Genomic DNA, 24,460 nt, shown 5'->3' with positions numbered 1-24,460 from the left:
AGGTGCCCTCGATTTTCGCCTGCTGCCGAACAGTCTATGCTCTCCCACAATGAGCCCGGTATTGGGGTTCAGTTCAGTTGGAAGTGGAGTTGGAGGTGGCGTTCACAGCAGTCTGGAGCCCCAGTCTCCTTCCCGTCAGGGCAATCCCGCGGCACAGCCGACCGTCCCTTCTCTGGGGGCAGTGTGTGCGCCTCCGGGACCTCCTTTCTCCGCTACCCCGGGGTTCCGACTTACAGCCCAGCTCCCTATGGCTGAGCCTGAGTCCCCGGGGTCTGGCCCAGAACTGGGGTTCAGAGCAGTTGGGGGCCCAGCACAGTCGGAGTTTTATCTCCTTTCCGCTAGGGAACGTCCGCCAGGCACTCGGCCTCCCTCCTCTCCGGCTCTGTCCTCTCCGCGCGCCGCGTGTCTCCGTACCTTAGGCTTTTACAGCTCCTCCGTGCTTCCTTCTGGTTTTCTCCTTGCTTCTTGTTGTAGGATTTCCAGTCAGTCGACTTTCCTGTAGTTCTGGGTAATGTCCATTTTATATTTTAGTTGTATTTTATTAAAATTGTTGTGTGCGGCTGCGGCTAGTTGCCTACCCGAGCAGCCATCTTGGATTCTCTCCATAAGCACAATTTTTAAAATATATTTAGAGGGTCTTTATTGTCTTCTATATTTAAAAAAACTAAGTTTACACTAACATTGCTCTGCAGCTTGTTTTTCCTCACTTAATAATTTATCATGAACATCTCTCCAAGTTTCAATAATTAAAATTCCAACTCATACTTTTGTTTTTTAATCTTTATTATTGAAAGTATTATATCGGTCCTCCTTTTCCCAGCCTGCTCTGGTCACCCCTCCTCAATCCCAGCCCTCACCACCCCATTGTCTGTGTCCACAGGTTATGCATAAATGCATACAAGTTCATTGGATGATCTCTTCCCACCCACCTTCCCCTGCCTTCCCTCTGAGGTTCAACAGTCTAGTTTTGTTTCTATGACTCTGGATCTGTTTTTGTTCATCATTTTATTTGGTTCATTAGATTCCACATGTGATGCTTATCTTTCTGAATGGTTTATTTCACTTAGCATAATACTCTCCAGGTCCACCCATGCTGTTGCAAATTATAAGTTATTTCTTCTTTATTGCTGCTTAGTATTCCATTGTGTAAATGTACCACAGTTATTTTATTCACTTTATCTGCTGGCACTTAGGCTATTTCCAAGCCTTAGCTATTGTAAATTGCGCTGCTATGAACATAGGGGTGCATATATTCTTTCTGATGAGTGTTTCGGGTTTCCTAGGATATATTCCTAGAAGTGAGATCACTGAGTCAAATGGGAGTTCCATTTTTAATTTTTTGAGGAAACTCCACACTGTTCTCCATAGTGGCTGCACCAGTCTGCCTTAACACAAGCAGTATACAAGTGTTCCCTTTTCTCCACAACCTCACCAATGCTTGTCGTTGTTGATAGCCATTCTGACAGGTGTGAATTGTTGGTTTTGATTTGTATCTCTTGGATGATTAGTGACATTGAGCATTTTTTCATATGTCTCTGGCTGTATGTCTACTTTGGAGAAGTCTCTATTTAGGTCCTTTGCCCATTTTTTAATTGGATTGTTTGTCTTCCTGTTGTTAAAATTGTATGAGTTCTGTATATATTTTGGAAATTAACCCCTTATCGAATGTATAATTGGCAAATATGTTCTCCCATGTAGTGGGCTCTCTTGCTATTCCAATTCATACTTTTTAAAAGCTGCATAATACATGGACTGTGTTTGAAATTTCAACTGTAGTTGCTTCCAGATATAATTATGTCCAGAAAAGTTGTTGCCAGCTAAATCTTAACATACTGATCCTTGCTTTATTCTAATTAATTTTACTTTGCTTCTTAATAGAATAGTCAACTTAGCCAATTAACAAATGTTTAAAAATAAGACAATATTTTATAAAACAGGGTAGGATATATAGCAACAAATTACTTAGTTGAAACAACCATTCAAATTATCATAGACCCACAAGATTCACTGAAATTAGACCTGTCCAAGAGAAATCAGGATGGACTAAAAAATATTATCATTCAAACACAAAAATAAACAAAAATCATATTACTAAAGTAATCATGTAATTTATTATATAAACTGGAATACTTGTGAGAATGAGTGAGTCAAAATCCAGATGAAATCCTGAGTGAACTGCAGAAGTCATGACAGTCACAAGCACACTGGGATGTACAGTCACCTTTCCTACTGTTTTAATGTTATTATTATTAGCCACTCTGTTGGCCATCAATAATTTTATTCATGACAAATTGTCTTATAGACATTATCAATGGTGGTCTGAAGGGTAGTAAAGGAAACATGAGGATTAGAGATTTTCTGATTTACTGATATAATACTACATGCCTGTAGTGCTTGTTAGATAATTTTTTAAAGTAACCTTCCCATGAATTCTTTACATATGAAAAAGTAAAATAAAAAGCTATATAAGCATAACCCATGGACAGAGACAGTAGGGGGTAAGGGCATGTGCTGGGGGAGAGGGAGAACGGCTGGGGAGAGGTCAATGGGGGAAAAAGGAGATATATGTAATACTTTAAACAATGAAAAATTTAAAAACAAAACAAAACTGTATAAGAATAGTCCATATAAAGAATATGCACTCCTAGCTGGTTTTTCTCCGTGCTTAGAGCATCAGCCCTCAGACCGAAGGGTCACAGGCTCAATTCCATACCTTGGTTGCAGGCTCCTTGATACCAGGCCCCAGCCGGGGCACAACCAATCAATGTATCTCTCTCACATCGATTTTCTTTTCTCTGTCTTTCCCCATCCCTTCCACTAGCTTTAAAAATCAAAGGGAAAAAGAAGAAAAATTCAAAGGAAAAACTATTCTTGGGTAAGGATTAACAAAACAAAACAAAAAAAGAATATACCATAATGTGTTCACATATTTTCTATTGATGGACATAACTATTTTCAATGCTACCATTTCAAACAATGCTATAATGAATATCTCTGTACATGTTTCTTTTTAAATAAAGGGAGAAAACCTGTTTCTACACACATACTTTCTTTGTTGTCCCATGTCTTGATTGCTTCTTTCCCTATTATCATCCCTGCCTCACTTGCTCACAGAATTCTCAGGACCCAGTGTGATAATGAAGAGCAAAGCAATTTGGAGAATGTTAAGACATGACATGTGATAGCTACTGTTGGCAAATTAGAGTTGGCCTGTGTTGGCTGTCTCTCCCCGCCATCTGCACACATTGCCGGCCCACCCACTTCCATACACGTTGTGCTCCTTGTTCTGGTCTCAGCAGCTGCTCCAACTCATCTGATGTGGGCAAAGCTGGCTTACGGAATTAATCCTACTTTGTCACACTCCTGACCCTGACAAGTGCAGATAGGCCCACCAGATACCCAAACAAGTAGGAAGGAGAAAGAATACATTATTGCTATGAAATAATATAATACAGAAGTATATTATCATATTGCAAAATGCAAAACTACTTATTCACCAAACCTTAACCAACATTCCCCAATGGCACCCCATTCTCAGAGGTAACCACTGTTATAAATTTGTTGTTTAACTTTTTAGACTTTTCCTAATCATGTATACACATACACACACACACATATATATGTGCACATCTGTATATAATTAGAGAGACAAATGTGTGTTTGGTTTACATATCTCAATTATACTGTATAATTTGTTCTGCAACTTGCCTTTGTCACTTAAAAATTTCTTTGAGCCGAAACCAGTTTGGCTCAGTGGTAGAGCGTCGATCTGCGGACTGAAAGGTCCCAGGTTTGATTCCAGTCAGGGGCATGTATATTGGTTGCAGGCAGGAGGCAGCTGGTCGATGTTTCTCTCTCATCAACGTTTCTAGCTCTCTATCTCTCTCCCTTCTTCTCTGTAAAAAATCAGTAAAATATATATTTTTTTAAATTCTTTGACATGTTTCATATCCTATATAATAAAAGGCTAATATGCAAATCAACCAAATAGCAGAACAACTGGTCACTATGACGTGCACTGACCACCAGGGGGAAGACACTCAAAGCAGGAGGAGTGCTGTTCAGCCAGAAACCTGGCTCATGGCTGGTGAGCACAGTGGTGGTGACAGGAGCATCTCCCACCTCCAAGATAGTGCTAAGGATGTCCGACTGCCAGCATAGAGAGCAGACCTAAGCCATCAGTCGGACATCCCCCGAGGTCTCCCAGACTGGGAGAGGGCGCAGGCCAGGCTGAGGGACCTGTACCCCGAGTGCACAAATTTCATGCACTGGGCCTCTAGTTAGTATATAATAGACTCTTCATACTTGTAAAAGCTCAAGAAAAAATGCCATAGTAAGACTATGCCAAAACCTTATTTTCCCATTTTGCTATGTCTAAACATTTAGGTTGTTCATAGTATTTTGTCGTGACAAAGAATGTTATATCAGTAATACTGGTACAGCCCTAGCTGGTCTGGCTCAGTATTTAGAGCGTCAGCACATTGGCTAAAGGGTCCTGGGTTGGATTCTGGTCAAGGGCATGTATTTTAGTTGCAGGCTTGATCCTCAGCTCCAGTTGGGTATATTCAAGAGGCAACCAATCAATGTCTCTCTCGCATCGATGTTTCTCTCTGTCTCCCTCCCTTTCACTCTTTCTAAAAAAAAAAAAAAAAAAAAAAAAAAAAAAAAAAATCAATGGAGAGAATATCCTCAAAAGAGGATTATCAAAAAACAAAACAAAAGAGGATCCAAGATGGCTGCTCGGGTATACACCTAGCCGCAGCAGCTCACAACAATTTCAAGGGAATACAACTAAAATGTAGAGTGGACATTGCCCAGAGCTACAGGTAGTCGACTGACTGAAAACTCTACAATAGGAAGGAGGGAGAAAACCAGAAGGAAAATCAGAGGAGCTGAAAAAAAGCCTAAGGTACGGAGACATGCTGCGCGCTCGCACGCACGCGCGCTCGGAGAGGTCGCAGCCGGAGAGGAGGAGAGGGCTGGGTGCTGCCTGGCGTTCCCTAGCAGGAAGGAAATAGAACCCCCAGCCTGGGCTGAACCCCCGAACGGGCAGCGCTGAGCCCCAAGTTATGTGCCAGACCCTGGGGACCCAGGCTCCGGCAGGGGGAGACAATCCCGGGGCACGGCGAAATGCGGGGCCCCCGGAGTCGCGCGCACATGGCGCGCAGAGGACTGAATGTTGACTCTGATGCTGGATTACCCTAGCCGGAAGAAACAAAGCCTCCGGCGGCAGCTCTGAGCCTCAGTCCAGACCGCCCCGAACTCCAGGTCTGGGCCAGTCCCTGGGGACCCAGGCTCGGGCAGGGGGAGACGGAGCTGTGAGGTGGAGTCCTGGGAGCGCGGCGAAAGGCCGAGCCCCCGGAGTCGCGCACACTGTGCGCAGAGGACAGTCTGTTGACTCTGATCCTGGACTCCCCTAGTGGGAGGGAGAAAGAAAGCCCCAGACTGGAGGAACGCCACGAGGAGCAGGAGCCCCTGCCGGACACCGGCCAGCCGGGCGCCAGCAAGGAGCCGGGCGACGGGGCCCCCAGTGGGGGGGGTGCCCCTGAGCCTTCGACTGCTGAGCGCTGGCAACGGAGCCAAGGACGGGGGCTGCTTCCTGGGCGGCGCCGACCCCGGCAACAGGCTGCAGCAGCGCGGGAGCCCGCGGAGAACAAAGGGGTGCCACAGGCCAACCTGCTGAGCTCCCAGGACAAGGAGGAAGAAACCAAAGAAGTTCTCAATGTGAAGAAATCAAGTGAGAGCAAATGATAGTAAAATTACTTAAGAAAGAATACAAAGAAGATCTTGAAAAATCAAAGACTAGTCAGAACTCAACGCACCAGCCAACATTGCAACATAAATGCGTTTTGTTTTGTTTTTTTAAAAGAAAAAAAAAAAGAGAAAAAAGGGACAGAATGTTGGAACAGCGGCGACCAGGCCTAGAGTGGCCAGGCACAAGGCAGTGGCAGCTGGGCCCGGAGCAGCAGTGGCCAGGCCCCAGAGCAGCAGCAGCCAGAACAAGAGCATCAACGGCCAGCACTGGAGCAGCCAGACCTGGGGCAGTGGCAGCCAGGCCTGAGGCAGAGGCGGCCAAGCCCAGGGTGGCCAGTCCAGGAACACCCAGACACGGAGTGGCTGGGCCCGGAGAAGCCCGGCCCAGAGCAGCCGGGTTGGGAGCAGCCAGGCCCAGAACAGCAGTAGCCAAGCACGGAGCATCCAGGCTGGGAGCGGCCAGGCTCGGAGCAACCGGATCGGGTGCGGCCAGGCCTGGAGCAGCGGCGGCCAGGCTGGGAGCGGCCAGGCCAGGAGCAGCTGGGTCTGGTGTGGCCAGGCCTGGAGCAGCGGCTGCCAGGCTGGGAGCGGCCAGGCCCAGAGCAACAGCTGCCAGGCTGGGAGCGGCCAGGCCCGGAGCAGCCGGGTCTGGTGCGGCCAGGCCCGGAGCAGCGACTGCCAGGCTGGGAGCGGCCAGGCCCGGAGCAGCCGGGTCTGGTGCGGCCAGGCCCGGAGCAGCGACTGCCAGGCTGGGAGCGGCCAGGCCCGGAGCAGCCGGGTCTGGTGCGGCCAGGCCCGGAGCAGCAGCTGCCAGGCTGGGAGCGGCCAGGCCCGGAGCAGACGGGTCTGGTGCGGCCAGGCCCGGAGCAGCGGCTGCCAGGCTGGGAGCGGCCAGGCCCGGAGCAGCAGCTGCCAGGCTGGGAGCGGCCAGGCCCGGAGCAGCCGGGTCTGGTGCGGCCAGGCCAGGAGCAGCGGCTGCCAGGCTGGGAGCGGCCAGGCCCGGAGCAGCGGCTGCCAGGCTGGGAGCGGCCAGGCCCGGAGCAGCCGGGTCTGGTACGGCCAGGCCCGGAGCAGCGGCTGCCAGGCTGGGAGCGGCCAGGCCCGGAGCAGCGGCTGCCGGGCTGGGAGCGGCCAGGCCCGGAGCAGCCGGGTCTGGTGTGGCCAGGCCCGGAGCAGCGGCTGCCAGGCTGGGAGCGGCCAGGCCCGGAGCAGCCGGGTCTGGTACGGCCAGGCCCGGAGCAGCGGCTGCCAGGCTGGGAGCGGCCAGGCCCGGAGCAGCGGCTGCCGGGCTGGGAGCGGCCAGGCCCGGAGCAGCCGGGTCTGGTGCGGCCAGGCCCGGAGCAGCGGCTGCCAGGCTGGGAGCGGCCAGGCCCGGAGCAGCCGGGTCTGGTGCGGCCAGGCCAGGAGCAGCGGCTGCCAGGCTGGGAGCGGCCAGGCCCGGAGCAGCAGCTGCCAGGCTGGGAGCGGCCAGACCCGGAGCAGCGGCTGCCGGGCTGGGAGCGGCCAGGCCCGGAGCAGCCGGGTCTGGTGCGGCCAGGCCCGGAGCAGCGGCTGCCAGGCTGGGAGCGGCCTGGCCCGGAGCAGCCGGGTCTGGTGCGGCCAGGCCAGGAGCAGCGGCTGCCAGGCTGGGAGCGGCCAGGCCCGGAGCAGCAGCTGCCAGGCTGGGAGCGGCCAGGCCCGGAGCAGCCGGGTCTGGTGCGGCCAGGCCCGGAGCAGCGACTGCCAGGCTGGGAGCGGCCAGGCCCGGAGCAGCAGCTGCCAGGCTGGGAGCGGCCAGGCCCGGAGCAGCAGCTGCCAGGCTGGGAGCGGCCAGGCCCGGAGCAGCGACTGCCAGGCTGGGAGCGGCCAGGCCCGGAGCAGCCGGGTCTGGTGCGGCCAGGCCCGGAGCAGCAGCTGCCAGGCTGGGAGCGGCCAGGCCCGGAGCAGCAGGGTCTGGTGCGGCCAGGCCCGGAGCAGCGGCTGCCAGGCTGGGAGCGGCCAGGCCCGGAGCAGCAGCTGCCAGGCTGGGAGCGGCCAGGCCCGGAGCAGCAGGGTCTGGTGCGGCCAGGCCAGGAGCAATGGCTGCCAGGCTGGGAGCAGCCAGGCCCGGAGCAGCGGCTGTCAGGCTGGGAGCGGCCAGGCCCGGAGCGGCCGGGACTGGAGCAACCGGTCCCAGAGCAGCCGGGTCGGGTGCGGCCAGGCCTGTAGCAGCAACAGCCAAGTCCAGAGCAACTAGGTCGGGAGCGGCAGTGACCAGACCCGGAGCAGCTGGTTGTGGAACGAACCAGAGCAACAGAGGCCAGGCCCGGAGCAGCCAGGCCCGAAACAGCTCGCTCCTCGCCTGTACCTGCCCACGGCTGCCTCTCAGACATGGCTGGAAACTTTTGCGGGATCTTGAGGGTCTGCTGAATCAAGTGATGAAGGCTTAGATCTGGATGTGTTGAGTTAGTATAGCGCTGGGGTGTTGATCTGTGAGTGCCTTGGGTGGGGCCTGGATGAGGCTGGTTGACCTATTTGGAAATGTCTTTTGTGTGAAGTATCATTGGGCATGTGGAGGTATTATTGATATGAGAAAATGCTAAGTAACAGATTTACTATCTGAAAAGGGATTTACTATCGGGGAGAGGGAGGGAGGAAGAGACTGAACATAAACTGTGCACCTATGGATGAGGACAATGGGGGATGGGGAGGGGGCAGAGGGTGGGGTGGGAACCTGGTGGAGGGGGGAAGAAATGAGGAACCTTTGTAATAATATGAACAATAAAGATTGATTTAAAAAAAAAAAAAAAAAAAAAAAAAAAAAAAAAAAAAAAAAAAAAACAAAACAAAAAAATAATACTGGTACACACCTTCTTTTATACACAAACTAATTTATTTAGGATACGTACCAATATTTGGAATTGATGAAGTCCACACATGTTAAATGTCAATAGGTACTCCCAAATTATCGAAGGTATACCAATTTTAGTCCCACCAACAGAGTATAAAAAGTAGTTTCTACACCCTCCCAACAACAGATGTTATTTTTATTTTATCAATATAAAAAATAAAAAATAATAAATTAGTTCTAATTTGCATTTTCCTGATTTCCAGAAAAGTTAAATATCTATTCATATGTTTTAATTGGTGATTCTTATTTTTTATGAGAAGTATTGCCAGTTTGGGGGTGGGAGAAAAAAATAAAAAGGAAAAAACAAAAAAAGAAGTATTGCCAGTTTGATTTTAAACCTGAAGACTCAGAGATGCAAAGGTGACAACTTGTAAGCAGCCTAAGTCAAAGCTAAGTTTAATCACTTCCCATGAAAACTAGGCCTGTTGAGCAGCCAATGTATTGTCACTAACCAGGGATCAACAACTATGGCCTATGGGCCAGCTTCCCCCTATTTTGTGAATGAACTCTTACTGGAACACAGCAGCACACATTCATTTATGTATTGTCTATAGCTATTTTTGTTCACCAATGGCAGAGGTGAGTAGTTGTGACTGACTATATGGCCTACAAAGCCTAAAATATTTACTTAGTCTAAATAAAACACTAACTCAAATTTAACACCTAAAGAAAAGTTTAGAGATTAATTGTTAAGAGCTAAGGCACTGACATTTGTGGGAAAGGAAAGCCAATTCTTCCCCTCTAGATTCTACCTTTCTGAAGATCCTGGCCACAAAACTTAAGTAATTTCTAATGAGAATTTTAGGGCCATTAAGTTAGTGTAGGGCAGAGGGGGAATTCGTCCGCAGGCTGATGCTCTATCCACTGAGCCAAACCGGTTTCGGCTCAAGAAGATTCTTGAGTAACCTTATAACCATTGTTTTGAACTCTGGTGTCCAGTAGCTTGTTTGCTTCCCTTTCTTTTCATTTGTTTTGTCTCTGACAAAACTAATGTTTTGTCTCTGTTTTTTGGCTGCTTCCCTGTGTTTGTTTCCATGTATAAGGTAGAGCTGTTATGTCTACTGTAATTGGTAGAGTGGCTTTGTGTAATAGGTGTCCTGTAGGGCCGGCCCAGTGGCTCAGCCTCTTCAGTCACCTGAGCTGGGCACTCTAGGTGTGCCACTATGTAGACTGTATACACAGTCTTGTTGTAGTTGAGCCTTGATTGGCATCACTGGGAGGAACTGGCCTCCAGGCCAATTGGCTGTGAGGATCAGCTGCAACTTCTATAGAAGATCTGCTATGAGGAGATACCCCTATGGAGCAGGAATTGCTTCAGTGGGGCTTTGGTGCTGATCTGCCCCTTGAGTGTGTCACCTGTGATGTGTAGTGTTATAATCTGATATGGTCTGAAGTTGTCCACTGGGTCACTATTCTGGGGCCTCCTAGGAGGTACAAAGTCAGTTGCTGCCTAGGGCCACCCAGCAGGAGCTATAGAGATATCTGCAGATGGCTGCTACTTGTATTGGGCTAGGAAGTGCTCAGATGGGGCCTACATATGAAGCAAGGCAGGCTGGTACTAATGTTGGGTCTTGAACCTTTTATTGATAGGTGTGAGGCATGCTGATTCTAGCTGCTGTTTAAGAAATTTTGGCAAAGTCTGAGCCTGAGCCAGTTTGGGTGGGGCTGCAAATTGGATGGGGTGGAGTCTCAGAATCACCAGGACTGAGTGAACAGTGTGTGCCACACTGATGGAAACTTAAGATATGGCTGCCCATCAGCTCAGCACAGGTACACTGACCCCTGCAATCACCTCTGTCTGGAAGAAAGCCATCCCCGAGTTCCTGCCCTGATGCCAGACAGTCCAGTTCATCCCCGTATCCCCATATGTCCCTGGATTCCCCCAAAGCTGCTGCCTGGCACTAGAGCTCAAAGGAATCAGGGCCGTGTAAGTTCGTGTGTGGGCCCTTTAAGAGGAACACCTGGGACACCAGCAGCCTCGGTGTCACTCAGCCACAGTCCCTAGTGGTTTTTACAGCCTGGAGTTATGGGGACTTCTTTTCCCAGCTCTGGAACCCTGCGCTGGGGTCTGGTGTGGGGCTGGAACCCCTGCTTCTCATGGGAGGCCTTGGAAAGATCTCTCCTAATTAAAGAAACACCAAACATGGGTGTCAGACCAGCCCGTTCCACTCTTCCGCCCCTCCTACCAGTCCCAGCATGCCTTCTTCTTTACTAATCTAGTTGTAGGATTTCTGGTGGTTCTGAATGACGGTTGTTCTATATTTTAGTTGTAATTTTGATGTGGTTGTAGGAGGTGGCAAGTACCAGCATTTACCGATGCCACCATCTTCAAGGTTTTTTAAGATCCAACTGGTTAACTTATTTTCCAGGTTCATCTCCTGCTCATTCCTCTAAAATGTCTTCTATCTCAGGAATACTTTTTCCAAACATGCAAGGTATTTTCCAGGCTCTGTGCCTTTACCCATGCTGGGACCTCTTCTGAAATGCCCTTTCTTCTAAACCTACTGAACTCTTATTCACCTTTAGAATCTGGCAAAAATAAATAAATAAATAAATAAATAAATAAAAATAAAAAAAACCTGACTCAAATGCATCCTCCCTTCAGAAGCATTCCTTATTCCCCCAAATTCAGGAACAGTTGTTTTTCCTCTGTACGCTCCCATATTACTTATTCCTTCACTCTATTTCATTCCTCTGTGGGTCGAAGCTAGCTGCATACATGTTTCACTTGACTAAGCTCCTGGAGAGAAGAAACCATCTTATTCACCTATCTGCTCCATTCTAGCACACTGCTCATGCACAGTAGGCACTAAATAATCCTGACTGACTGAGAGCTTCCATTCTCAACCTAATCTAGTGAGGCAGCTAGTAAAGCCAAATTGTCAAACAGAAAAATCCCTCTAATTTAAAGTCACGTACCTAACATGAGTCACCAGCAGAAAATGTCATGGGCCTGCCACTTTAAGGGGACTGGCAAGCTGACTGTGTTAACACAACCCTAATTAAGACTAAAGGGGACTAAGGCAAAGAAGAGAAATTGGGAGATTAAGAGGTGTGGATTCTACAGGCCACCATCTCCTCTGCTTGGAGCTCAAATATTCCAGCCTAGCAAGATGTACAGCAGCATATTCTCTCTTTGGGGTCACTGTAGGATCTAAGAATTGTAAAGCAACTAATCAGGCCATTTTGTCTATCCAGCATTTAACTTCTAATTGTGGTCACATGGTTTTTTATTTTCTCTAAATGAATCCCACTGCATCAATCATAAGAGAATCCCTTTAAGCGGCCAGTCCCGGAGCAGCCGGGTCTGGTGCGGCCAGGCCCGGAGCAGCGGCTGACAGGCTGGGAGCGGCCAGGCCCGGAGCGGCCAGGACCGGAGCAACCGGGCCCAGAGCAGCCGGGTCGGGTGCAGCCAGGCCTGTAGCAGTGACAGCCAAGTCCAGAGCAACTAGGTCGGGAGCGGCAGTGACCAGACCCGGAGCAGCTGGTTGTGGAACGAACCAGAGCAACAGAGGCCAGTCCCGGAGCAGCCAGGCCCAAAACAGCTCGCTCCTCGCCTGTCCCTGCCCACGGCTGCCTCTCAGACATGGCTGGAAACTTTTGCGGGAACTTGAGGGTCTGCTGAATCAAGTGATGAAGGCTTAGATCTGGATGTGTTGAATTAGTATAGCGCTGGGGTGTTGATCTGTGAGTGCCTTGAGTGGGGCCTGGATGAGGCTGGTTGACCTATTTGGAAATGTCTTTTGTGTGAAGTGTATCATTGGGCATGTGGAGGTATTATTGATATAAGAAAATGCTAAGTAACAGATTTACTATCTGAAAAGGGATTTACTATCGGGGAAAGGGAGGGAGGAAGAGACTGAACATAAACTGTGCACCTATGGATGAGGACAATGGGGGATGGGGAGGGGGCAGGGGGTGGGGTGGGAACCTGGTGGAGGGGGGAAGAAATGAGGAACCTTTGTAATAATATGAACAATAAAGATTGATTAAAAAAAAAAAAAAAAAAAAAAAGAGAATCCCTTTAAAGAAAGGTTTAAAATTAACAACAGCAGGGAACAAAGTCTCTAAATCTTCTAAATTACAATATCCATAGTCTATTTTGATGACATTCAGCCCACCTCTTTCAAACAATAAGTCTTATCCTATCTAATGAAGAGGGAATATGCTAATTGACAATCACTCCCATCACAAAGATGGCTGCGCCCACAGCAGAGGCCAAGATCCCTTAAGGAGCCTTAATAAGCAATCAGCAGGAACCTGAGGCTACACCTTCCCTGCCCCCGTGGGCCTTGACAGGGGACCTCAGGCCGTGCCCCCCACCCTGGCATCAGACTGGGGGACCTCAGGCTGTGCCTCCTGCCTTGGCACCAGGCCAGGGGACCTCAAGGTGCATTTCCCATACTGGTTCTGGGCTAGGGAACTTCAGGCTGTCCCCTCCTCCCCCACACGCCAGCACCAGGCCAGGGGACCTCAGGCCGCACCCCCCACCAGGTGGGGCTTGACAGGGGACTTCAAGTCTTGCCCCCCACCCTGGCACCAGGTCGGGGGACCTCAGGTCATACACTCTGCCCCAGCACTGGGCCAGGGGACTTGAGGCTGCGCCCCCATGCCTGGCAGGGGTTGACAGAGGACCTCAGGCTGTGCTCCCCACTCAGCAGGGCTTGACGGGAGGCCTCAAGGTGCACCCCCAGTGCTGGGTCAGGGAAACTCAGGCTGCACCCTCTGCCCAGCGAGGTTTGACAGAGGACCTGAGGCTGTGCTCCCCCTGCCAGTAGGGCCTGACAGAGACCTGAGGCTGCACCCCGCCCCCCACCTGGTGGGGGCTTGGCAGGGGAATCTCAGGCTGTGTCCCCCACCTGGTGGGGGCTTGATGAGGGATCTCAAGGCACACCCCTTACCCCATCTGGGGGACCTCAGGCCACGCCCCCCATCCTAGCACTGGACCAGGGGACCTGAGGCTATGCCCCCTGCCTGGTGGGGCTTGACAAGGATGGGACTGGCCGGGTCTGGATCTAGCCCAATTTGGGAGGGGGTGGGTGGGGGAGAAACAGCGGCCAGGTCTGGGTCTAATGCGATTTTGAGGTGCATGTGGGGTGGGCAGGGACTTCACTTTGGGTCCCCCTTTTAATATGCATGAATTTTGTGCACCAGGCCACTGGTCAGAGAATAACTTCTCTCAGGACCAGCATGCCCTGTGACTGTTTTTCAGGAGAAAGTTTCTTGTGCCTACTTCTCATTAAATAGCTAGTTCATGTTTGTTCACTCAGGTGTGACTACCAGTACACAGTAGTCACTGTAATTTAGGTGCTAAAAAGGATTTCCACTCCTGCCCTAGTTTTGTTTTGTTTTTGTTTGCTTGTTTTTGTTTTTTATTGGTTTTTAGAGAGGGAGAAGGGAGAAGGAGGAGAGGAAGAGAGATCGGTGTATGAGAGTAACATCGATGGGTTACCTCTTGTACACACTCCCCTCTCCCTGTATGTGCAGCCACTGGGGAGCAAACCTCAACCTGGGCATGTGCCCTAACTGGGAATCAAACTGGCAACCTTTCAGTGCACAGGATGACACTCCAACCAACTGACCCACACCAACCAAGACTGCCCCTAGTTTAAAAGACAAGCAGCATAGACTAGATACTTCCCCTTGAACTCTTAGTATCTAATTTTTCTATATAAAAACAAGGAAAACAAGCCCTTAGAGCTGGTGTGGGGAACCTTTTTTTCTGCCAAAGGCCACTTGGATATTTATAACATCATTCCAGGATTTTTTTTTTTAATATATTTTATTGATTTCTTAGAGAGAGGAAGAGGAATAAAGAGAGTTAGAAACATTGATGAGCCGAAACCGGTTTGGCTCAGTGGTAGAGCATCGGTCTGCAGACTGAAAGGTCCTGGGTTCGATTCCGGTCAAGGGCATGTACCTTGGTTGCGGGCACATCCCCGGTAGGGAGTGTGCAAGAGGCAGCTAGTCGATGTTTCTCTCTCATCGACGTTTCTAGCTCTCTCTCCCTTCCTCTCTGTAAAAAAATCAATAAAATATATTAAAAAAAAAAAAAAGAAAAAAAAAAAGAAACAAACATTGATGAGAGAGAAACATCAATTAGCTGCCTCCTGCACACCTCCTACTGGGGATGTGCCCACAACCAAGGTACATGCCCTTGATCAGAATCAAATCTGGGATCTTTCAGTTCACAGGCTGATGCTCTATCCACTGAGCCAAACCAGTTAGGGCTATTCCAGGATACTTATAACAAAATTGTCAACTTAAAAATAGCCTGCTATATTTGGTCAAACATTTAGTTTGCTCACTCCTAATGCTTTGGCAGGGCCAGACCAAATGATTTCACGGGCCTTATACGACCCTTAGGCCAGACATTCCCCACCTGTGCTATAGATGCTGAAAACTCTGATCCTCTTCCAAAGTTATTCCTACTTTGGTAAAAACATGTGAACAGTCTGCTCTTGGATTTGCTTGGTCTTGATTCTGTATATGATGGGATTCAGCATAGGTGGAACCAGAATGTAGACATTAGCAAGCAAAATGCAGACATGAGGAAGAATGTAGCGCCCAAACTGCTGAGTAAGATTAATGAAGATAGCAAGCCCATAAAAGAGGATGATGAAGACATGGAAACCACCTATTTTGAGAGCCTTCTGAGGAGCATCTTAGGAAGACAGCATGGATAATCAGCACATGGGAAACAAAAATTAAAGGGCATCTAAAACCTATGTTTGCGCCAAAACCGGTTTGGCTCCATGGATAGAGCGTTGGCTTGGGGACTGAAGGGTCCCAGGTTCGATTCCGGTCAAGGGCATGTACCTTGGTTGCGGGCATATCCCCAGTAGGGGGTGTGCAAAAGGCAGCTGTTTCTAACTCTGTATTTCTCTCCCTTCCTCTCTGTACAAAATCAATAAAATATATTAAATAAATAAATAAATAAAAAATAAAAATAAAACCTATGTTTGCTATTATTACAAAAAGACCAAAACTGCCTTAGAGTAAGGAAGAGAATTATAAGTGATCACAGTAACTTAGAAGAATCTGAGACAGGCTGCCTAAAACCTTACTTTACCGACTAGCTATTAATGAGACCATCATTTCTAGTAACAGATTCCAGGGCACTAAAACCAGCCTAATTTAAATGCATCCGAGCCCTAGTTGGATTGGCTCAATGGATAGAGCATCATGCTGAAGGGTCCCAGATTCGATTCTGGTCAAGAGTACATGCCGGGGTTTCGGACTTGGTGCCAGGGGTGGGGGGGTGGGAGGCAGCCAATCAATGATTACCTCTCATCAATGATGTTTCTATCTCCCTCTCCCTTCGTCTCTGAAATCAATAAAAATATATATTTTTAAATAATAAAATTAATGTATTTGAGGTGCTTAGAAATTTTCAAGGTTACTTCTGAACTATAAATATATAATGTTTAAAGAATATTTATAAAATAATTCATCTCTTGTATTTAGGAAACTATTTGTTGTGTGCAAATTATTGTTAATGTTAACTCAGTAGAATTAAGCCAAAAGGCATGATTAGTAGTGGTCACAATTTTTCAGTGTCATAAATAATACACAGATTTTATTCCTTAAAATAAAATACATTCAATATAGCCGCTCTGGCCCTAGCCAGTTTGGCTCAGTGGACAGAGCATTGGCCTGCGGACCAAAGGGTCCCAGATTCGATTCCGGTCAATAATTATAAAATTTGGCTGGAAGAAATCTTCTAGATCATATAATCCAAACTTCATTTTTACATATGGAAAACTCTAGTTCTCCACCGAGGTTAGGCAATTTGTTTCTGGTCACACAGCCGATTAGTAACAGTCAGAACTAGAAATCTAGTCACCCTGACATCACCATAACCTACAACATATCCCAATCCATACACCTCCCCCCCTTCTCTGTTTTCTCACTGCTTTCTTTTAAAGGGAAAGGAGATCACTGGGGGCACTAAAACACCAAGAATGGTTCTGAAACACAGCAGCTGAGAAACAATGGTTTATGACCAGGGTCTCTATGCAGTCGCCCTTAGGGATATGAACCATGTTTAGTTCACAAGAGTTCTGGGTACTCTCTCTCAGACTAGGGATGGTGAAACCTTTGGACACTGCCCCCACAGCTAGGAGAATAAGTTTATTAAACCTCTTGCCTACCTCTCTGCAGTAACCCATTTGCCTCAAGTAACTGAAAGGTTACTATGAAGAATCCAACAGAGCAGGGGAAGTGTGTAGTAGAGCTCCTGTTCTAGAAAAAGCTGACCTATGAAAAAGCAGAGGGCAGGAGCCATCTTGGCTTACCTCCTAGTGGAGCTTCCTCAGGCTCGGAAGAAAGTGATCCTTGTCAGTGTAGCTTAGAATTAAGCCTTTACCCAGGGGAGGGGCAAAGGGACAGGAAGGCTTGTTCAGTCCCCCATTCCACCCATGTTGGTCAGCTCAGTCTCACATCATCCCAGGCAGCCCAGCATTCTGCAGCTCAGACAGCAACCGGAAGAGAAGCCACACAGCCTAGGTCAATGGGGTGAGTCAGTGGCAAAGCAGGAAGAGTCACTGGGGCAGAAATTCTGGCCTCCTCTAGCAAGATTGACAAACCACACCCACCCCTGGTCAACACTTGGAAGGCCCTGCCTTACTAGAATTCTGGCCTATGAGCAGGAAAGGTCCTTCTTCAGGAGACTCCATACCGTCCTCATTTCTAGGGTGTTTCTCCTAACAAAAACCTGCCATGGTTTTCTTTTGCCTAAAGCCTCACATCTAAATTCTTTGGCTTAACTTTCCTCCAAGTCCTCCATTACATGGCCTCAAGTCATTTATTCAACCTTATTTCCCACTATTTCAATGTACACTCTGAACTGATCAAGCCAGTCTTCCCACTTCTCTTGGCATGAGCCAAGCTCTTTCTCATTTCCATGCCTTCAGTTAGCCAGCAGTGTTTAATTCAAACACCTTCAGGACTTAGATAACAGAAATAAATGCTCCAATGAAGCATATGGCAGAACAACAGTGCTGCCCCCACCTAAAGGAATTTAAATATTTTAATTCAAATACTTATGTAATATTTCACTGTGAGCATTGCAATCACATTTTAAGTAGTTACCAATACTTTTACTAGCTTTCAAGTGAGGAAACTTCCCCAAGGTTAGATAGCTGGCAAAATGCTGGGAATTCTCTAGGCCTGTCTGAAGCAAGAGCTCTAAACTAGTAGGCTTCCAAATAATATAAACTCTATGGCAAATACAGAGCTTTAAACTCTGAAGAAGAAATTCAGTTTTCATTATATACAACCCTAAAAGAGGGATGGGAAGCCATGCCCGGGTTTCAGGCTACCAAGACTGGCTTATCTAACCATATTTCAACGACCTCAAATTCTGTCCACCTGCTTGCCAGTCATCCCTAGTTACTCCAGGTCCTATTGAGTTCCTTCTTCTCTCAATTCCCATAGGGTTTACAGATTAGACAACACAATCAAATGCTAAATTATATACTGTCATGCTAAACTGAATACTGATTCCATGTGTTTCCTAGCTTTACTAGGCAAACTACTGTATTAATCTAATTAGCTCTACCAAAAATGTTTAGCCTGAATCTAATCAAGAGGAAACAATACTACAAACTCAAATTAAGAGACATTCTGCAGCTGAAACCGGTTTGGCTCAGTGGATAGAGCATCGGCCTGCCAACTGAGGGGACCCAGGTTCGATTCCGGTCAAGGACATGTACCTTGGTTGCGGGCACATCCCCAGTTGGGGGTGTGCAGGAGGCAGCTGATCGATGATTCTCTCTCATCGATGTTTCTAACTCTCTATCCCTCTCTCTTCCTCTCTGTAACAAATCAATAAAATATATTTTTTTTTTAAAAGAGACATTCTGCAAAAAACTAACCTGAACTCTTCAAGAATGTCAATGCTATGATAGATAAAAAGATACTTAAGAGTAAGAGGTTAAAGAACTGTTCAAAGTTAAAGAAGACTAGGAGAATGACAAAATCTTGCCAACTGAACCTTCAATCAAAACTGAATTGGGACCTAGCTGGTTTGGCCCAGTGGATAGAGTGCCAGCCTGTGGGCAACTAGGTCCCGGGTTCGATTCCAATCAAGGGCATATGCCCGGGTTGCGGGCTCGATCCCCAGTAGGGGGGCATGCAGAAGGCAAGCGATCAATGATTCTCTCCCATCATTGATGTTTCTATCTTTCCCTCTCCCAAATCAATAAAAATATATATTTTTTAAATATTTTTTAAAAGCTGAATTGGAAAAAAAAAATCTATGAAAGACATCATTGGGAAAACTTGAGAAATCTAAACAATTATTATATACTAGATGTACTAAATCAATATTAAATTTCCTTGAGTGCTAATTGCGTTGTGGTTATTTAGAAGATACTTTGGTTTTTAGGAAATAGTTACTGAAATGTTTAGGATGAAGTAACATGATAATCATATCTAACAGTCAAAAGGTTCATAAAATGAAGGATAGAGAGCAAATTTGGCAAAATGTTAACCACTGGTGAATCTAAGTGAAGAGTTTGTATGTTACATTATTTTTTTAAACTATCAGTATGTTAAAACATATATGAGTATATAAATATTTGTAAGTTATTCCTATAAAGTCTCTGTAGTTTTGAACAGCTGGTGAGGAGAGAAATCCTGTATTACATATTCTACTCTGTGAGAGATGTAATAGGCACTCATTACATAGCTGCTCACTGTCTAAGGAAACTGGGCTTTGGAAGTCAGCAACTGGACAAAGTCCACTTTGCACCAGTTGATCAGGGTGCAATGGCAAACCCTTAGGAAACAAGAGGTTCCCCAAACTTACATTGTCACACCACGGGAAAGATAGAGAAGAAGGCAACCAAAGCTATTATTATTACCTCACCTCATCACTGAGGTCACTTGACAAATGAACACTTACAGGTCAGAAAGCAATTACTACCCACACACAGGACCCAAAAACCTGACAGCCTGTAAAACAAGTGTCTCTGGCCAGTCACAGGAAAGTACCCAAGAGGTCAAATAAATATGCCTGAAACATGTGCAGTCTTGACTCCTCACCAGATAAACCAGTCCTCAACTACAAGAAGCAAAGAAATCTACAAGGCTACACCAATGGTACTTCCTGCACTGGTTTCAAAGACATTGGCCCTGAAATAGGACAAAAAGGGAAGCTGCCACAGCTACCAACAGAGGTCTCAACTCAGGAGTGTGCCATGCAAATATGCCATCTCTCCCTTCTACAATCAGGAACTAAGTGGTCCCTTATTAGGATGAATGACTACCCATCGGCTAACCCTTAACCTTGACTCTCTCCTTCCCTCACTGACAGCCTAGATACTGCCCTTGCCAGGTAAGTCCTCCCCTAATTTAGCAGAAAGGACAGTCAAAACTATTTCCCTCAAGCCTTGATTAACTGGACTAAGAGCTATAGTAGGATAACATCGAGCTTGCTTCTAAAACCTACCATGTTCAGCATTTTTTACCAAAGACAGAATGAAAACATGTAAGGCCTGATTGCTGAGCTTTGGAATTCTGTGAGGGACGAAAAATAAAATGTTTTTAGATTTGATCTGGCAAAAAGATCTTAACAGGTTTGGTAGTACCAAAATAACAAGATACAACTTAACAGGATTAAATATAAATCCCTGGATTTCGAAAAGAAGATATAAACCAAACTAACACAGGATGGTGGGTACCTGGTACAGCAGGTCATATTAAACCAAAAGGTTGTCTTAGGGGGAGAAAAGGCTGCCTATAATGGGAGGTAGAGGAGAGGCTGTTACTATATTCATTCTCAATGAACCATGAATCTGGCAGAGCTCCCCAAGACATCAATGCTTGTTTTGCTACTCAAGGCTCAAATCGAGTGAGCAACTGTGTGTGACCACCTTTGAAAGGCAAAGTCAGAGTACATGCAGAGAAAGAATGACAATCTTGGTGAAGTGTCTGAAAGTCAGACTGTGGCAAATGGAACATGAAAATCTTTTTTCCAATACGGGCATGCTTATCACAGAAATAAAGGAAAAACTCTGTGTCCTCCTCCAAGAAGGCAAAACTAGAACTAGAGAGTGGAAGCAATAGGAAGACAGATTTTGGTTTGACATAGGTAAGAACTTTCAGGATAATGAAGACCTTAAGAATGTGGGTTATGTAACTTAGAATTCTTGAACTAAAACACCAACTCCATCACTTTACAAACTGTATATGGCTTTGAGTAGGTTGCTACATTTCCTTGCCTATTAAAGGGAATAATAGTACTTACCTCATAGGGCTTTGAAAAGCAGTTCATGTAAAATGCTTAGAACAGTGCCTGACTCACAATATATGATAAAAAAAAAAAAAAGTTATCTACTGCTATAACTGATTGTTGTATAAGGAACTAGATAATCCAAAAATCTTCCTACTAAATATGGCTGCAAATATAATAATTCTTAGAAAATATAATAAACATCCTTTTAGACTGTGCCATTGAGTTCTTCTCTCTCAGGCTGACACCGTTATGCTCTGTGATACTAGGGTTTGGACTCCACCAATTCCACTTCACCTTTGCCAGCTGGGACTCCTGGTTAGGTTCTGTAAATGGGGGGAGGTGGATCTATTGGGAAAATGGAAGGCAGAAGGAAGCTACAAAGGACTTCTTCCTGTGGCTTGCTGTTCCTAAACTCCCAGAACCAGCTTCATTGTGCCCCGTCAGAGGCACCAACACCAGTTGGACAGGGCTCAACCAAACCTGGCTCCTCCAGGCCCCTCCGGTGAGCTCCCTGGGATGCCAGCAGCACCAGGCAACACCCTCTCCTCAGAGAATCAGGGTGCAGGTAACACCAGATCCCTCCAGACTTCTAGGTTCTGATAACCCCAACCTTTTTCCTCTCTTTGTTTTTCAGTCCTAATAGGTAACTGCTTAATGCAGTTATTATATCAAAGTTAATTTAAGATTCCCTTTTGGCTTTTGCAACCTCCTATAAGAGTTTAAACTAACAGAGTTCATTCTATTAAAATAGCTACATGTGTGCCCTGCCAAAGGGGCACAGTGGGTGAGTGTCGACCCAGGAACCAAGAAATCACAGTTAGATTCCCAGTCAGAGAACATGCCTGGGTTGCATATTTGGTCATGTGGGGCATGCAAGAAACAGGCAATTTATGATGTTTATCTCTCATCAATGTTTCTATATCTCTATCCCTCTCCCTTCCTCTCTCTAAAAATCCTATATAATAAAAGGCTGATATGCAAATTATCCCCTCAGGAGTTTGACCAACCAGGAGTTTGACCACTCGCTATGATGTGCACTGACCACCAGGGGGTAGCGCATAATGAAGGCAGATAGGGGAAAGGAATTTTGTGCACCGGACCTCTAGTCAATAATAATTTTTAAAATTTCATAAAATAGCTACAAGTGGTTTCTGTTTTCTTATTGGATCCTAACTGATATATAAATTGAGTCACAAGAAAGGAAACTCCCAGGAACCAGAAACAAAGAAGCTGCAAACTGTATTAGTGAGCTGACGGCTTAACTTTCATAGCAGTATAAGGTATTTATGGACTGCTCATAGTCCAGGAGACAGCTCTTAGTTCTCAAAAAGCAACTAAGATCCCTGAATGAAGGTTGATACCTATAGTAAAAAGAAAGACAAGGGGGTCCAGCCGGCATGGCTCACTGGTTGAACGTCCACCTATGAACCAGGAGGTCACAGTTCAATTCCCAGTCAGGGCACATGCCCGGGTTTCAGGCTCGATCCCCAGCAGGGAGAGTGCAGGAGGCAGCCAATCAATGATTCTCTCTCATCATTGATGTTTCTCTCTCTTCCTCTCTGAAATCAATAAAAATATATTTTAAAAAATCAACTTATCATAAAAAATAAAGAGTGGTGAAAAAAATAGGAATAAATGTAGCCCTGTCAGTGTGGCTCAATTAGTTGAGTATCATCCTATGCACCAAAAGGTCACCTGACCGGGTAAAGGTACATGCCCTGGGTTGAAGACTCCATCCCCAGTAGGAGGCGTGCAGGAGGCAGCCAACTGATGTACATCTCATCAATCTCTCTCCCTCTTTCTCTAATAATAATAATAATAATAACAATCAATAAAAACATTTAAACTTTTGGGACCTGGTGGAGCAGAAGGCGCCATCATGGGAGTCGACGACTGAAAGGTTCGGTGCAAGGAGCCCAAGAGCCAGGACATCTACCTAAGGCTGTTGGTCAAGCTACACAGGTTTCTGGCCGGAAGAACCAACTCCACTCTCAACCAAGTGGTGCTGAAGAGGTTGTTCATGAGTGGCACCAATTGTCCCTTTCCCGGATGACCCACAAGATGAAGCTTCCTGGCCGGGAGGGCAAAACCGCCGTGGTTGTAGGGACTATCACTGATGAGGTGAGAATCCAGGAGGTGCCCAAACGGAAGGAGTGTGCCCTTCGTGTGAGCAGCCGTGCCCGGAGCCGAATCCTCAAGGCTGGGGGCAAGATTCTCACTTTCGACCAGCTGGCCCTGGACTCCCCCAAGGGCTGTGGCACTGTCTTGCTTTCTGGTCCTCGCAAGGGCCCGAGGTGTACAGGCATTTCGGCAAGGCCCCAGGAACCCCCCACAGCCACACCAAACCTAACGTGCGTTCCAAGGGCCGGAAGTTCGAGAGTGCAAGAGGCCGCCGGGCCACCCGCAGCTACAAAAACTAACGCCAAATCCTATCATATTATTAAAAAGGTTTTAGATGCTGAAAAAAAAAAAAAACATTTAAAAATAAAACCAGAAAAGAAGAAAAAAAAGAGTAAATCTATACAGGTAAAATGAATCACTGACAGCACAAAACAATAATTAATACTAATTAGAATTGTTCAACATTGACGTTGACTGCCTTTGGGAGTAGTCTCCAGCGTGCTTCCACCAAACTCCGCGCCTGCCTTGACCCTTAAAACACCACCAAGAAGCAGGACATGCAGGAAAACCCGCTGTTTACACATATGGAAAGTGAGGCTTAAAGTGGCTCGTCCCAGACAACCTGCGCCCCCACGCAGCCTCTCCCCTCCCCTCCGCCCTCACTTAGGCCCAGCCCCCCAAACCCCAGGACAGCTCACCACGCACTAGCTAGGTAACCCTGGCCGAGTTAAACCTCGGATTTTCCCGTCTGTAACAAACTATAAGGTGGTCAGGAGTATTTTTTTTAAATAACCCATATATATAAAAGGGCGTGGCGCAGTGTCCGGCACGTAGTGGGCGCTCAGAAACGTTTATCCCTCCCATGACTCATAACAATAGGCAGAGACTTTCCATGTCCGGAGCCCCTCGTCACAGGCCTTTCAGAAACCTGCATTCCCCGCCCCCACCTCCCCCCCCCCCCGGGGTCACCGTCCTCCCCCCCGGGGTCACCCTCAGACCGAATGGCACAGACACGCCCCCAAACGGGCCGCGCGGCACCTCCCCCTCCGACCCTCTCCTCACCTTACCCCGGACAGGTTCTCCTCGGCCAGACTCCGCTACGGAAGAGGCCTCCTGCTCGCACCCGCCTCTCCAGCAGCCCCTCCGGCCCTGGGCATTCCTGGGCGCCCCTAGGCTGAACGCCAGCCGCGGCCCGCGCCGGTTCCCCGGCCGCGCGATCCCGCCGGCCCCCGCTTCCTCCGGATCGAGTTCGACGCGGGCCCGCGCCGGGCCTGTGAGCGCACAGTCGGTTTAAACGATGGCCCGCCCCCTCGCACGGAGCTCTGATAGGCTCCCGTGGACGGGTGTGCTCGCAAGGGCACGCTCGAGGACCCGGGAAAAGGAAGTGCGAGGGCCACTGGGAAAAAAAAAGAAGGGGTGTCCTTACTACCGGCCCCGGCCTCGGCCCCGACTTGAGGGCAAAGACTACAAATCCC

At 47.6% G+C, this 24,460-nt stretch overlaps 1 protein-coding gene and 1 pseudogene across 3 annotated transcripts in view; one reads left to right on the top strand and one right to left on the bottom strand.

Annotated features, from left to right (window-relative positions):
• The window catches only part of NUMA1 (nuclear mitotic apparatus protein 1), a 77,240-nt gene extending 52,818 nt beyond the window's left edge, over nt 1-24,422 (bottom strand). Inside the window, exon 1 of one of the 2 annotated variants that reach the window (XM_084894143.1) lies at nt 24,053-24,422. The gene's annotated coding sequence lies outside the window, so the exon portion shown is untranslated. Of the gene's footprint in view, nt 1-16,920; nt 17,113-24,052 lie in introns of those variants that run through there. The other variant, XM_084894145.1, reaches the window with a different exon arrangement.
• LOC311627524 (large ribosomal subunit protein eL18-like) lies at nt 21,895-23,338 on the top strand (annotated as a pseudogene). The gene is made up of 2 exons: nt 21,895-21,915; nt 22,765-23,338. The product of its transcript is annotated as a large ribosomal subunit protein eL18-like (transcript).
• Nucleotides 24,423-24,460: the final 38 nt, after the last annotated feature.

The sequence above is a fragment of the Pipistrellus hanaki genome (assembly GCF_964339955.1).
Source record: "Pipistrellus hanaki genome assembly, chromosome: 9".
NCBI lineage: Eukaryota > Metazoa > Chordata > Mammalia > Chiroptera > Vespertilionidae > Pipistrellus > Pipistrellus hanaki.
The sequence above is the reverse complement of the archived record's forward strand: the minus strand, read 5'-3'. Positions and strand labels throughout refer to the sequence as shown.